Source organism: Castor canadensis, chromosome 6, assembly GCF_047511655.1.
Source record: "Castor canadensis chromosome 6, mCasCan1.hap1v2, whole genome shotgun sequence".
Classification (NCBI taxonomy): Eukaryota; Metazoa; Chordata; class Mammalia; order Rodentia; family Castoridae; genus Castor; species Castor canadensis.
In genome coordinates this window covers 44701231-44715900 of record NC_133391.1, presented here as the reverse complement: position 1 = coordinate 44715900, position 14670 = coordinate 44701231, and the positions used below count along the sequence as shown (strand labels likewise).

Below are 14670 nucleotides of genomic sequence, written 5' to 3'. Positions count from 1 at the left end.
GTGAGAAAGAGCAGTCAGAGAAACAGAAAAATCTTTGAAAGGATTTTGTTTTAATGGAAAGGAGAAAATGGAGGGTGGTTGTAAGGAAGTGTGCTTTTTGTTTGTTTTTTAAAGTGGGATAAATTACAGCAACTATATACACTGATGGGATGAATTGCAGCAAACTTACCTACTGGTGGCAAAAGGCATCTGAAAGAGGAAATATTTAGCTGCAATAAAGAAAGGGGGCAATTATGGAGCAACATCACAGATTAGGAGAGAGGGAATGGCATCCGGTGCACTGATAGAAGGGCTTGTGTCACATCGGAACATGGACAATTCATCCATCATTGTAAGACAGAAGGCAGAGTATATGTGTATAAGTGTCTGACAATGGTTAGACATGCTGGGAATTTGTAGATATTCTCTTCTGATTGTGTCTACAATTTCTTGGTGTCAGAAGAAAGGTCATTATTCAAGAGTGAAGGTGGAGAGGTTAATGGCAGTTTGAGAGGCAAATAGGATGTGTCCCCAATAATTAATATATTGGAAACCTAATCACTGAGTCCAGAGCAATGGTGTGCACCTGTGGCTCTAACTACTTGGAAGGCTGATGTAGGAGAACTGCTTGGGCTCAGGAGTTTGAGGCCAGCCAAGGAAAGGAAGCAAGACCCTCCCATCTCAAGAAAGAAAGAAAGAAAGAAAGAAAGAAGGAAAGGGAAGAAGGAAGGAAGGAAGGAAAGAAGGAAAGACAGAAAAAAGGAAAAGGAAAAAAGAAATATATGGGAAAAGAACTAAATATTTCTGGCAAACATAGTTCTATTGGGAAGAAAAAGTCCCCAATCACAGTTTGATGAAATTAGAAGTGGAGCCTTTGGTTAGTGAGTAGGTTATGAGGGCAGAGCCCTTATGAATGGAAATAGTACCCTCTTAAAAGAGGCCCCAGAGAACTGCTCTTCCCTTCTATCATGCAAGGGCACAGCTAGAAGGCACCATCTATAAGAAGATAGAGGGCTCTCATCAAACACTAAATCTGCTGGTGATTTGCTCATAGCCTTCCCAAGTCTCTAGTCTGTGACACAGAAATTTCTCTCATTTATAAACTACTCAATTTATAGTATTTTGTTATAGCAGCTTTAGTGAACTAGAACACTAAGAGAGTAAAACAATAAGTTCACCAGAGAAATATGATTGCTGTCATCATGACCACTTGTTCATGGTCATGAGTGAAAAATGACAGCAGTCAGATTTGTTGTGTTTTCACCCCAGATACATTGAGCCTCCTGGACACAGATAACAGGGCATGCAGGTTTATAAACAGAGCAAAACTAAGATTTTAGCCAAATGAATAATATTTTCCTGTGACTTTACAGCTACATGAATCCTCAAACTATTTCTTTCAAGGAAAATAGGATGAAACATTTATACCATTACAGAGTTTTTAATCTGTGTCTATTAAATATTCCTCTTTCATTCTAGTCTCTCAACTACATAGTCATCAGTCTCACTGTCTACCTAATTCCTCTTGCCCCATCAGTTTGATGTCTGAGTCAATCCTCCAAACTTTTATCAACAATTTTCAATCATAGCTGCACATTTCCCTATCACTTCCTTTTTGGCCTGATAGGTTTTCAGACATGGTAAGGATCACATCTTTCCCTGCTTAATTTTATCCATAAGGCATTTTTTCCCTCTATTTGAGTAGGACCTGTGACACATATAAGCCACTGATAGGACATAATAATTTCCTCACTCAGATCAAATGTTTTCAGAAGTAGTTTTTCCAACTCTAATACATGCTGACATTATAATGATCTTGCTTCCTCTTTAGAAATGCCTTTCTTGTGAGAAGAAAATTTCATCAAGTTTTAATTAGAAAATGTAAATAGATACCTTTTTAATGTATTTAGATTTAAGTCTGATAGAAAAGTTTTAGGAAAACAAAATTTATAGAAGTATGGAGAAAGATTGGAGTGGGGCTTAAGTGGTAGAGCAACTGCCCAGAAGTATGGAGAACAGATGAGGAAGAAAATACTGATGACAAATTGGAAGTTGCCCATGGTCCAAGTAATTTAAGTGGGATAAAAGAGTGTGTTTAATTGGCTATATTTAATCATAGGCATTTAGCGTTTCAGTACCCAAAAATATCCTCACTAAGAAAATCCACATGAGGACTATGTATATTGGGATTCCTTTTGTTGGGATGGTCTTTGAAACATATTAATGCCTTAATTTTTAAGTAACTTTTTTCAAACTCAGGTTCTCATCCACCTTCTAACTTAGTTTTACAATGGGAGTTACTGTTTCTATGAAATTCAGCATAATTTGTACAATATTATGAGCTAAAGTGAATGTTTCACCCAAATAAAAATCATAGTAGATTAGGAGTACTAATGTGAAATACAGACTCAATTTCTGGATTTGAAATTACTCCTAGAAGTTCAAGCTTCTACCTATGTTGGTTTAAGAAAGGAGTTACATGTTTCTATGAAATTCACTATAATATAGGCTTATTAGCTAAAATTAATGTTTCTCCCAAATAAAAACAGTGATGGATAGGGTATAATCTGGTAAAATTGAGGTTTGTGTTAGGCATTCAACCTTCTAACTAAGTTGGTTAAAGAAAGGGAGCTATATGTTTCTATGAAATTCACTACAATACATCAGCATTATGAGGTAAAATGAATGTTTCTCCCCAATAAAAACCGTGATGGACAGGGGGTAATCTGGTGAAATACAGACTCAGTTCCAAGTGCCTCTTAACTAAGTTGTTTTTGGAATTAGAGTTACATATTTCTATGAAATTCATAATTATATATACAGCATTATGTGCTAAAATGAATATTTCTCCCCAATAAATACTATGATAGATTGGGTGTACTAATGAGAAATATAGAATCAATTCAAGGATTTGAAATTATTCCCAGAAGTGCAACCTTCTACCTAAGGTTGATTTAAGAATAGGAGTTACATGTGTGTATAAAATTGACAATTATACAGCCTTAAGAGCTAAAATGAATGCTTCTCCCAAATAAAAACTGATAGAAGGGGAGTAATCTGATGAAATACAGACTCAACTTTCTAACTAAGTTGGTTAGCAAATGACCATTATATATTTTTATGAAACACAGCATAATAGAGCATTATACTTTAAATGAATTTACTCCCAATGGAAAACGCTGATTATGGGTTTTTCACAGTAATACTGTGAAATGCTCACACAGTTCCAGGAGTTAGAGGGTTGACAGTCAACCCTCTAACTAAGTTTGTTTTAGAGTGGGAGTTACATGTTTCTATGAAATTCAGCACAATACATCCAGCATAATGATCTAAAATGAATGACTTCCCCCAAACAAAAATGGTGAAAGATAGGGAGCATTCCCATGAAATACAGACAGAATTCCAGGAGTTGAACTTACTGCCAGATCTTCAATCTTCTTACTAAGTTAGTTTTATATGGGAGTTACATGTTTGTATGAAACTGATAATAATACACACGGAATTATGAGCTAAAATGATTGTTTCTCCCAAAGAAAAACATTATAAATGTGGTGTAATCCTGTAAAGTACACACTCAGGTTGACAGGTTGAACTTAGAGCCAGACATTCAACTTTCTCAAAGTGGTTTTAGAATGGGAGTTACTTGTTTCAATAAAATTTAGAATAAAACAAACGTTTCACCCAAATAAAACCATGCAAGATTGGGTGTACTCCTGTGAAATACAGACTCAACTCCAGTATTGGAAATTACTCCCAAAGTTCAAACTTCTATGTTGGTTTAAGAATAGGAGTTATGTGTTTGAATGAAATTCACCACAATATAGCATTAAGAGCTAAAATGAATGTTTCTTTAAAAGAAAAACCATTATAGATGGGGAGAAGTCTGGTGAAATACACACTCTGTTCTAGGACTTGAACTTATTGATAGACATTCAACCATCTACAATTTGGTTAAAAAATGGGATTTATAGGTTTCTGTGAAATCCACCCTAATACACACAGCATTATGAGATAAAACGAATGTGTCCCTCAAATAAAAACCATGAAAGCTGGGGAATAACCTGAGGAAATACAGACTCACTTCCAGGTGTTGAACATACAGCCAGTCAACCTTCTAAGTTGAGTAAAGAATTGGAGATACATATGTTTATGAAATTCAGCATAATACAGCATTATGGAGACATAATTAATTTTTTTCTCAATGAAAAACCATAACTAAAGGGTAGTAATCCTGTGAAATACTGATATTGTTCCAGGAGATGAATTCACTCTCATTCAACCTTCTTATCAAGTTGGTTTTAGAATGAGAGTTAGAAGTTTCCCTGACATTCATCTTAATACATACAGCATTATGAGGGAAAAATGAATATTTCTCTCAATTAAATGGTGATAGATGGGGAGTAATCCTGTGAAATACAAATTGAGTTCCTAGAGTTGAACTTACCATCAGATATTCAAACTTCTAAATAAGTTGTTTAAAAAGTGGTAGGTACATGTTTCTATAAAATTCAGCATCATACATTCTGCATTATGGCCTAAAATGAATGTTTCTCCCAATTAAAATGGTGATAGATGTGGAGTAATCCAGTGAAATACAGACTCAATTGAAGCAGTTTTCCCTACTGCCAGACATTCAACCTTCTAACTAAACTGGTTTTACATTGGGATTTACAGGTTTCTATGAAATTTTGACTAATACATACTAAATTATGAGCCTAAATGAATGTTTCTTCCATTAAAATGGTGACAAAATGGGGAGTAATCTTGTGAAATAAAGAAGAAATTCCAGGAGTTGAACCTACTATCAGACATTCAACCTTCTATGCTGGTTTTAGAATGGGAGTTACATTTTTTCTGTGAAATTCTCCACAATACAACCTTATGAGCTAAAAATGAATTTTCTGTGTGATAGAAACCATGCTACATAGGGAGTACTGGTATGAAATACAGACTAACTCCATCAGTTGAACCTCCTGCCAGATATTCAACCTTCAAATAAGGGGAGTTACATATTTCTGTGATATTCAGACTCATACATAAGCAATAGCAGCTACAGTTAATGCTTTTCCCAATAAAAACTGTGATATATGGGGAGTAATCCTGTGAAATATAGGCTCAATTAAAGGATTTGAATTTACTGACAGAAGTTCAACCTTATAACTAACTTGGTTAAAGAATGGGAGTTACATATTTCTATGAAATTCACCATAATACAGCCTTATGAGCTAAAATGAATATTACTCTCAAATAAAAATTGGAATAGATGGGAAGCAATCTGATGAAATACACAGACTCAGTTCCAGGTGTTGAACTTATGACCAGATATTCAACCTTCTAAGTTGGTTAATGAATAGGAAATACATATTTCTATGAAATTCAAATAATACAGCATAATGAGCTAAAAATTTTCTCCCAATGAAAAGCCATGATGGATGGGCAGTAATCCTGTGAAATACTGACACAGTTGCAGAAGCTGAACTTATTGGCAGACAGTCATCCACCTTACTAAGTTGGCTTTAGAATGGAAGGTATAAGTCTCTGTGAAATTCAGCATAATGCATCCAGCATTATGAGCTAAAATTAATATTTCCCCCAATTAAAAATGATAGTAGAAAGGGAGTAATCCTGTGAAATACTAACTCCATTCCAGGAGTTGAACTTACTGGCAGACATTCAGTCTTTTTACGACCTTTGTTTTAAATGGGAATTACATGTTTCTATGAATTTCATAAAAATACTTAAAGCATTATGAGCCAAAATGATTGTTTCTCCCAAGTAACAACCATTATAAATGGGAAATAATCCTTCGAAATACAGGCTATGAATGAGAAGTTGAATTTAGGGCCAGACGTTCAATCTTCAAACTAACTTGGTTTTAAAAAGGGAGTTACATGCTTCTATGAAATTCAGAATAATGCATACAGCATTATAACTTAACATTAATGTTTCTCCCAAATAAAACCATGATAGATTAGATACTCCTATGAAATACAGACTAAACTCCAGGATTCTGAATCATCCCCAAAGTTCAGCCTTTTAACTACATTGGTTTAAGAGTCAAAGTTATATGTTTGTATGAAATTCACCATAATAAAGCCTTATGAGTGAAAATGAATGTGTGTTTCATATAAAAGCTGTGACAGACGGGGAGTAATCTGATGAAACACAGACTCAGTTCAAGGAGTTGAGCATAATGCTATATTATGCTGAATTTCATAGAAATATGTAACTCCTATTCTTTAACCAACTTAGAAGATTCAGTGTCTGGCAATAAGAACAGAGTTTACATTTATCAGATTACTCCCTAGCTTTCATGGTTTTCATTTGAGAGAAACATTCATTTTAGTTCTTAAGGCTGTACTATAGTGAATTTTAAACAAATGTATAACTCTTATTCTTAAACCAATGTAATTAGAAGGTTGAAATTTGGGAGCAATTTCAAATCCTTGAGTTGAGTCTGTATTTCACAGTAGTACACCCGATCTACCATGATTTTATTTGGGCGAAACATTCATATTTGTTAACTATGGTGTGAATGGAGCACATGAAATTAAAGGAAGATGAAGCTACCAAATTAATATGCTGCCCAAGGATGTTGGAACAATGTTCATTTATAGATAATGTTCTAATAACTACTTCCTGTTACCCTTAAGAAGCTCTTTGCAATGTATTATTGGTTTCATCACTTGAAATTACCACTAAGTAATGTCTGGCCTTAATTTCAACTCCTCAAATGCAGTCTGTGTTTCAAAGGATTACTCCCCATTTATAACAGTTTTCATTTGGGAGAAACAATCATTTTAGCTTATAATGCTACATATATTATTATGAAATTCATAGAAATATGTAACTCCCATTTAGTAAGAAGGCTGAATGTCTGGCGGTAAGTTCAAGTCCTGGAGTTAAGTGTGTATTTCACAGGATTACTCTCCACCTGTCATAATTTTTAAGTGGGGGACACATTCATTTTAGATCATAATGCTGGATGTATTTTGCTGAATTTCATAAAAACATGTAATTCCCACTCTAAAATCAACTTAAAAGATGATTGACTGTCTGGCAGTAAGTTCCAGTCCTGAACTGTGTCAGTTTTCACAGGATTACTACCCATGATAAGGGTTTTTTGTTATTTTGGAGAAACATTCATCTTAGCTAAAATGAATGTTTCTCCCAATTAAGAATGGTGCTAGATGGTGAGTAATCAAGTGGCATGAAGATTTAATCATATCAGTTGAACCTACTGAGACACATTAAGTTGGTTTTATCCTGGGAGTTTCATGTTTCTGTGAAATTCATAATAATGCATACAGAATTAATGAGCCTAAATGAATGTTTCTCCCATTAAAAATGGTGATAATATGGGCAGTAATCCTGTGAAATACAGAATAAATTCCAGGATTTGAACCTACTGGCAGACATTCAGCCTTCTACCTAAGTTGGTTTTGGAATGGGAATTCCATGTTTCTACGAAATTCATAATACATTCAGCACTATTAGCTAAAATGAGTGTTTTGCTCAATAGCAATCATGACTGATTGGGTGTACTAATGAAAAATACACACACAATTTTAGGATTTGAACTTACTCCCAGACTTCGACCTTCTAATTAAGTTGATTTAAGGATAGGAGTTAATGTGTGTGTATTAAATTCACAATAATACAGCCTCAAAAGCTAAAATGAATGTTTCTCCTAAATAAAAACTTTGATAGAAGGGGAGTAATCTGATGAAATACAGACTCAGTTACAGGTATTGAACTTATGGAAGACATTCAAACTTCTAAGTTGGTTAACAAATGGGAGATAACATATTTCTATGAAATTCAGTGTAATGCAGCAGGATGAGTCGAAATGTGTAGGAATCCTGTGAAATACTGACACAGTTCCAGAAGTTGAACTTACTCCCATAAATTCAGCCATCTTACTAAGCTGGTTTTATTTTATTTTTATTTTTATTATTCATTTATTCACATGTGCATACATTGTTTGGGTCATATAACCCCCCTACCTCCCTCCCCCATTCTTTCCCCCTCTACCTCCCACTTCCAGGCAGAACCTGTTCTACCCTTATCTCAAATTTTGTTGAAGAAAAGACATAAGCATAATAAGGAAGACAAAGTGTTTTTGCTAGTTAAGGATAGCTATACAGAGAGATTCCTAGCATTACTTTCATGTACACATGTGCTACAACCCATGTTGATTCATCTCTAACTGATTGTTACACTGGTTCCTGATCCCCTTCTCATGTTAACCTCTGTCGCTTTAAGATTTCTGTATTAGTTCCTCTGGAATGGGGACATCAAACACTTTAATGTTTTGGGTTTTCTACCTATTCCTATATCTCCCATATGTGCTCTCCCCTTGTCATGTAATCCAAGTTCAACCACATGGCTGCATTTGCCCTAGATTTAAAGTCCATATATGAGGGAGAACATATGATTTTTGGTCTTCTGAGCTTGGCTGACCTCACTCAGAATGATGTTCTCCAGTTCCATCCATTTACCTGCAAATGATAAGATTTCCTTCTTCTTCATGGCTGAGTAAAATTCCATTGTGTACAAATACCACATTTTCTTGATCCATTCATCAATAGTGGGGCATCTTGGTTGTTTCCTTAACTTAGCTATTGTGAATAGTGCTGCAATAAACATGGGTGTGCAGGTGCCTCTGGAGTAACCTGTGTCCCATTCCTTTGGAGTGGGATTGCTGGATCATATGGCAGGTCTATGTTTAGATTTTTAAGAGCCTCCAAATTTTTTTCCAGAATGGTTACACCAGCTTGCATTCCCACCAGCAGTGTACCAGGGTTCCTTTTTCCCCACATCCTTGCCAACACATGTTTTTGATGATGACTATTCTGACAGGGGTGAGGTAGAATCTTAGTGACGTTTTGATTTGCATTTCCTTTATGGTTAGAGATGGTTAGCATTTTTTCATGTGTTTTTTGGCCATTTGAGTTTCTTCTTTTGAGAAAGATCTGTTAAGTTCAGTTGATTTTAGGAGAGTACTAAACTAATTTGGTTTTAGAATGGGAGTTACAAGTTTCTATGAAATTCAGCATAACACAGCCAGCATTATGATTTTAGCTAGCTAAAATCAATGTTTCCCCAATTAAAAACTATGATAGATGGCGAATAACCCTGCAAAATGCAGACTTAGTTTGAGGAATTGAAGTTAGTGCCAGATGTTGACCTTCTCAAAGTGGATTTAACATGGGTGTTACACGTGTCTATGAAATTCAGCATAATGCATACAGCATTATTAGGTAAAATGTATGCATCTCCTAAAAAAATGTGATAGATGGGGACTAATCCTGTTAAATACACACTGAACTTTAGGAGTTGTACTTACTACCCAACATTCAACCTTAATTCTAAGTTGCTTTGAGAATGAGATTTATGTGTTTTTATGAAACTCAGAATAATACATATAGCATTATGAGATAAAATGAACATTTCTCCCAATTAAAAACAGTTACATGGGAAATAATTATTAGAGAAACAGAGTCAATTCCTGGAGTTGAACTATCTCCCAGAAACCAGCCTTCTAAATAAGTTGTTTAAAAAGTAAACCAGAATTATGAGCTAAAATGAAATTTTCATGCATATAAAACCATGATAGAAAGGAATTAATTCTTAAAAATCATCACTCAGCTCTAGGAGGGGATCTTACTGCCAGATATTCAACCTTCCAACAAAATTGGTTTAGAATGGGAGTTACATGTTTCTATAAAATTCAGAATAATACATACAGCATGAGATAAAATGAATGTTTCACCCAATAAAATCAGTGATAGCTAAGAAGTAATCCCGTGAAATACAGACTCCATTACAGGAGTTGAACCAACTATTAGATATTTAACATTTCTAACTATTGATTTTAGAACGGGGGTTACATATTTCTATGAAATTTACCTGTGAATTGTGTGTGAGCAAAATGAATGATTCTTAGAAATAAAAACCATGAAAGATGGGGAGTACTTGTGTGAAATGCAGATTCAATTAAAGAAGTTGAATTTAAAGCCAGATAGTCAACCTATTACTATGCTGATTTTAGAAATGGAGTTACCGCGCAGCCGGGACTTTCAGGAACTGCAAGAGCGGGAGTCGCCTGGAGCCCAGCGGCCGGGCCGGAGCGCCGACACTCGGGGCCCAGCGCAGCAGCCGCCGCCGCCCTCGTCCTAGTTCTCGTCGTCCTCGTCCGCCGGACTCCAGCCGAGCAGCAGCGGCGCGGGACACGAGCCGGCGGTCGGGGGCCACCAAGGCTCGGGTCATGTATGATTTTGCTGCTGAACCTGGAAATAATGAACTGACAGTCAGTGAAGGAGAAATTATCACAAGTACAAATCCGGATGTTGGTGGAGGATGGCTGGAAGGAAGAAACAGCAAAGGAGAACAAAGGCTTGTTCCCACAGACTACGTGGAAATTTTACCCAGTGATGGAAAAGATCAGTTTTCTTGTGGAAATTCAGTGGCTGACCAAGCTTTCCTTGATTCCCTCTCAGCAAGTACAGCCCAAGCCAATTCGTCAGCTGCCAACAGCAATAACCAAGTCGGTGGTAGCAGTGACCCCTGGTCAGCCTGGAGTGCCCCCAAATCTGGAAACTGGACAGTTCGGATGGCTGGGGGGCCAGACCAGAGGGGACAGGCACTCAGAGAAACACTGCCAATAACTGGGACACTGCCTTTGGCCACCCTCAGGCCTACCAAGGACCAGCAACAGGTGATGACAATGACTGGGATGAAGACTGGGATGAGCCCAAGTTCTCTTGAACTTACTTTAAGGATTCAGAATCGGCTGAAGCAGGAGGTCTCCAAGGAGGAAACAGTTGTCCTGGTGCCTCTTCCATGAAGCTGCCACTGAACAAATTTCCTGGATTTGCAAAACCTGGAATGGAACAGTATTTGTTGGCCAAGCAACTAGCAAAACCCAAAGAAAAAATTCCCATTATTGTTGGAGATTATGGCCCCATGTGGGTTTATCCTACCTCTACGTTTGACTGTGTGGTAGCGGATCCTAAGAAAGGCTCCAAGATGTATGGTCTGAAGAGCTACATTGAGTATCAGTTGACACCCACTAACACTAATCGATCCGTAAGCCACAGGTATAAGCACTTTGACTGGTTGTATGAGCGTCTCCTGGTTAAGTTTGGGTCAGCCATTCCAATCCCTTCTCTTCCAGACAAGCAAGTGACAGGTCGCTTTGAAGAGGAATTTATCAAAATGCGCATGGAGAGGCTTCAGGCCTGGATGACCAGGATGTGTCGGCACCCAGTGGTCTCAGAAAGTGAGGTTTTCCAGCAGTTCCTGAATTTCCGAGATGAGAAGGAATGGAAAACTGGAAAGAGGAAGGCTGAGAAAGATGAGCTGGTGGGAGTTAAGATATTTTCCACCATGGAACCAGAGGCACCTAGACTTGGACCTAATAGAAATAGAACAGAAGTGCGACGCTGTGGGGAATTTCACCAAGGCCATGGATGATGGTGTGAAGGAGCTGCTGACCATGGGGCAGGAGCACTGGAAGCGCTGCACAGGGCCATTACCAAAGGAATATCAGAAGATAGGAAAAGCCTTACAGAGCTTAGCAATAGTGTTTAGTTCTAGCGGTTATCAAGGTGAAACAGACCTCAATAATGCAGTAACAGAAGCGGGGAAGACTTACGAAGAAATTGCCAGTCTTGTGGCAGAGCAGCCAAAAAAGGACCTTCATTTCCTGATGGAGTGCAATCATGAGTACAAAGGTTTTCTCGGCTGCTTCCCAGACATCATTGGTGCTCACAAGGGAGCAATAGAAAAAGTGAAAGAAAGTGATAAGTTAGTTGCAACTAGTAAAATCACCCCACAAGAGAAACAGACTATGGTAAAGCGCGTGGGCACCATGTCTTACGCTTTGCAAGCTGAGATGAATCACTTCCCCAGTAACCAGATCTACGATTACAACAGCGTCATCCGCCTCTACCTGGGGCAGCAAGTGCAGTTCTATGAAACAATTGCAGAAAAGCTGAGGCAGGCCCTCAGCCGTTTTCCTGTTATGTAGAACAGAATGAAACATGAAGAAAACCCCAAAGTGCTTCCTTCTAACTTGGGGCAATGCAATTCAAAGTATTTTTTCCCCTCATAAGAAAACAAAAAAAGGAAGAAAGCGAAAAAGAAATAGGAGTTTAAGAAACCTATTTTCTTTATTAGCCAGCATAAATGCTGTTATTTAGGGATGGTCTTCTTTGGTTCATTTCCACACTCATTATTTAAACCAAGGGAAATTGTCTCTATTTTTTGAAAATACTTAAGTTTATCAGGATTTTGGATGGAGAATTAGGGGATCTCCCTCCACACTTGTATTTTACATAGAGTCAAAATTTATATATTACCCATGATCTTCTAGTTCTTACCTAATATCAGATAATTAACTACTAAATGTTTTCTTAAAAATACGCCAGGATAAAGAATTATGTTTGTATATTTTTATAATTCTCAGCCCTTTGGGGTTCCTGTCTGTTTAGGAAAGTCTGCACACCCTTCAAAGGCATAGCTATGACACAAGTGCTCACCTCTCAGGAGGAAAGAAGCAGAGAGTCTCCCAGGCTGTTCACGTCCTCGAGGTGCTATGGCAGATAGACCATCGCAGGTCTCTTTGGTGGTTACAGCCTGGCAGAAGAGCAGGTCCACCTGGCCCCCAATGCCTGTTGGGTCGTTTTTCTTGTGCTGCTCTTAAATGATGATCAGTACTTTCTCTTTGTACTCCTTTCTAATCCCAGGTAAGGCATGTTTTATACTGGAAAGAATGAGTCAGAAACTTTTTTAAAAGTCAAACTTTTTAAAAACTTCTCCAGTTTTGCCTCCCAAGAGGATACCCATCCTGATTCCTATGCCGGGGAAGGCCTGGGGAAGGAGCATCCAGCTTCCTACAGTGCTTCCAGCCCCCCTGCTCTTGATCCCTCAGTTGTCACTAGACAGAAGAAGTGCTGGCAGTAGCCTGGTGTCCACTTACTCTGCAGTGTAGAGCAGCAGGCTTTCAGGTGTTCTCTCCAGGAATGAAATTGGGTTTAGTGCCTGTCCTCTCCACACTGCATGGGAAAGTTTAGGGTCTCAACTGGTGGTGACCTGGACTACATGCAGAAGTGTGCAGAGTGCAGAATGATGGTCATCCTGACCATCCTGGCCTTCAGGCAGAGTGTGCGTCCTACTGCGTCAGCTAATGGCACAGGGTCACAGCTGCTGGCTTGAAATCTGGCCACTCTCACACTGTATGTCCTGCAGGCGGCAGTTCTGCCTTCCACAGTGGCCTTACACCTGACCTACTGCGTTCATTTTCCTGACCTCATGATTATACTTTAGAAAGTCTGGGCCAGCGTAAATAAACCAAAAACTAAGTGACGAGGAAATCAAATGAACATGAATGTGAGGACCTGGGCTTCAGTATCACGGGTTTTTGTTAATGGTTTATAAGTAATTTCCCCATTGATTTTTCTTTTATAAAATTCCATAGAATAATGTTTATGACACAGTTGTTTAATATATGTACAAATTTTTTAAAAAATAGAAGAAAAAAAAGAAATGGAGTTACATGTTTGTATGAATTTCACAATAAAACATACAGCAGTATGACCTAACATGAATGTTCCTCCCAACTAAAAACTATGATAGACGGGTTGTAATCCTGTGAAATACAGACTGAGTTCAAGGCACTGAACCTACCAGACATTCAACCCTCTAAATGATGGTTTTAGAATGGGAGTTACAAGTTTCTATGATATTCAGCATAATACATATATACATACTATGAAGTTGGATTTGGCAATTAGATCAATTCCCAAACATTCAACCTTCTTTCCAAGTTGGTTTTTGATTTGAAGTTACATGTTTCCATGAAATTCAGAATAATACATGAAACTTTATGAGACAAAATGAATGTTTATTCCCCCAGAACCTGGCATATGGGTAGTAATTCTATGAAATACAGTCTCAATTCCAGGAGTTGAACACACTGACAGACATTCAAAGTTCTTACTAAGTTGGTTTTAGAATGGGAGTTCCATGTTTCTATGAAATTCAGAATAATACATATAGTATGGTGAGCTGAAATTAATGTTTCCCACAAATAAAAACAATGATACACATTATGGGTTGATATCATGTGAAATATGGATAGAGTTCAAGGAGTGGAACTTACACTGATAGATTAGGATAATTCTACAAAATACAGAACCAGTTTGAGGAGTTAAACCTAGTGCCAGACATTCAACATTCTAACTAAATTGGTTTTATAGTGAAAGTTACAGATTTCTATGAAATTCAGCATAATACGTACAGAACCATGAGCATCTCCCAATTCAATATGGTGACTGATGGTGAGCAGTCTTATCAAATACAGACTGAGTTCCAGAAGTTGAACTTACTCCCAGACATTCAATTTTCTTTCTATGTTGGTTTTAGAATAGGAGTTACTTGTATCTACAAAAGTCAGTATAATATATGCAGTATTACAGGTAAAATGAATGTTTCTCCATTGAAACTGGTGAAAAATGGGGAGTAATCCTGTGAAATACAGACTCATTTCCAACAGTTGAACTTACTTCTAGACATTCAACTTTCTAACCAAGCTGGTTAAAGGATGGGAGTTATATGTTTCTAGGAAATTCAACCTAATACAGCATTATGAACTAAAATGAATGTTTGTCACAAAAAAAACCCATG

The 14670-nt window shown here is 37.4% G+C and overlaps 1 pseudogene; it reads left to right on the top strand.

Annotated features, from left to right (window-relative positions):
* Nucleotides 1–265: 265 nt before the first annotated feature.
* On the top strand, nt 266–13492 carry LOC109683588 (sorting nexin-9 pseudogene; annotated as a pseudogene).
* Nucleotides 13493–14670: the final 1178 nt, after the last annotated feature.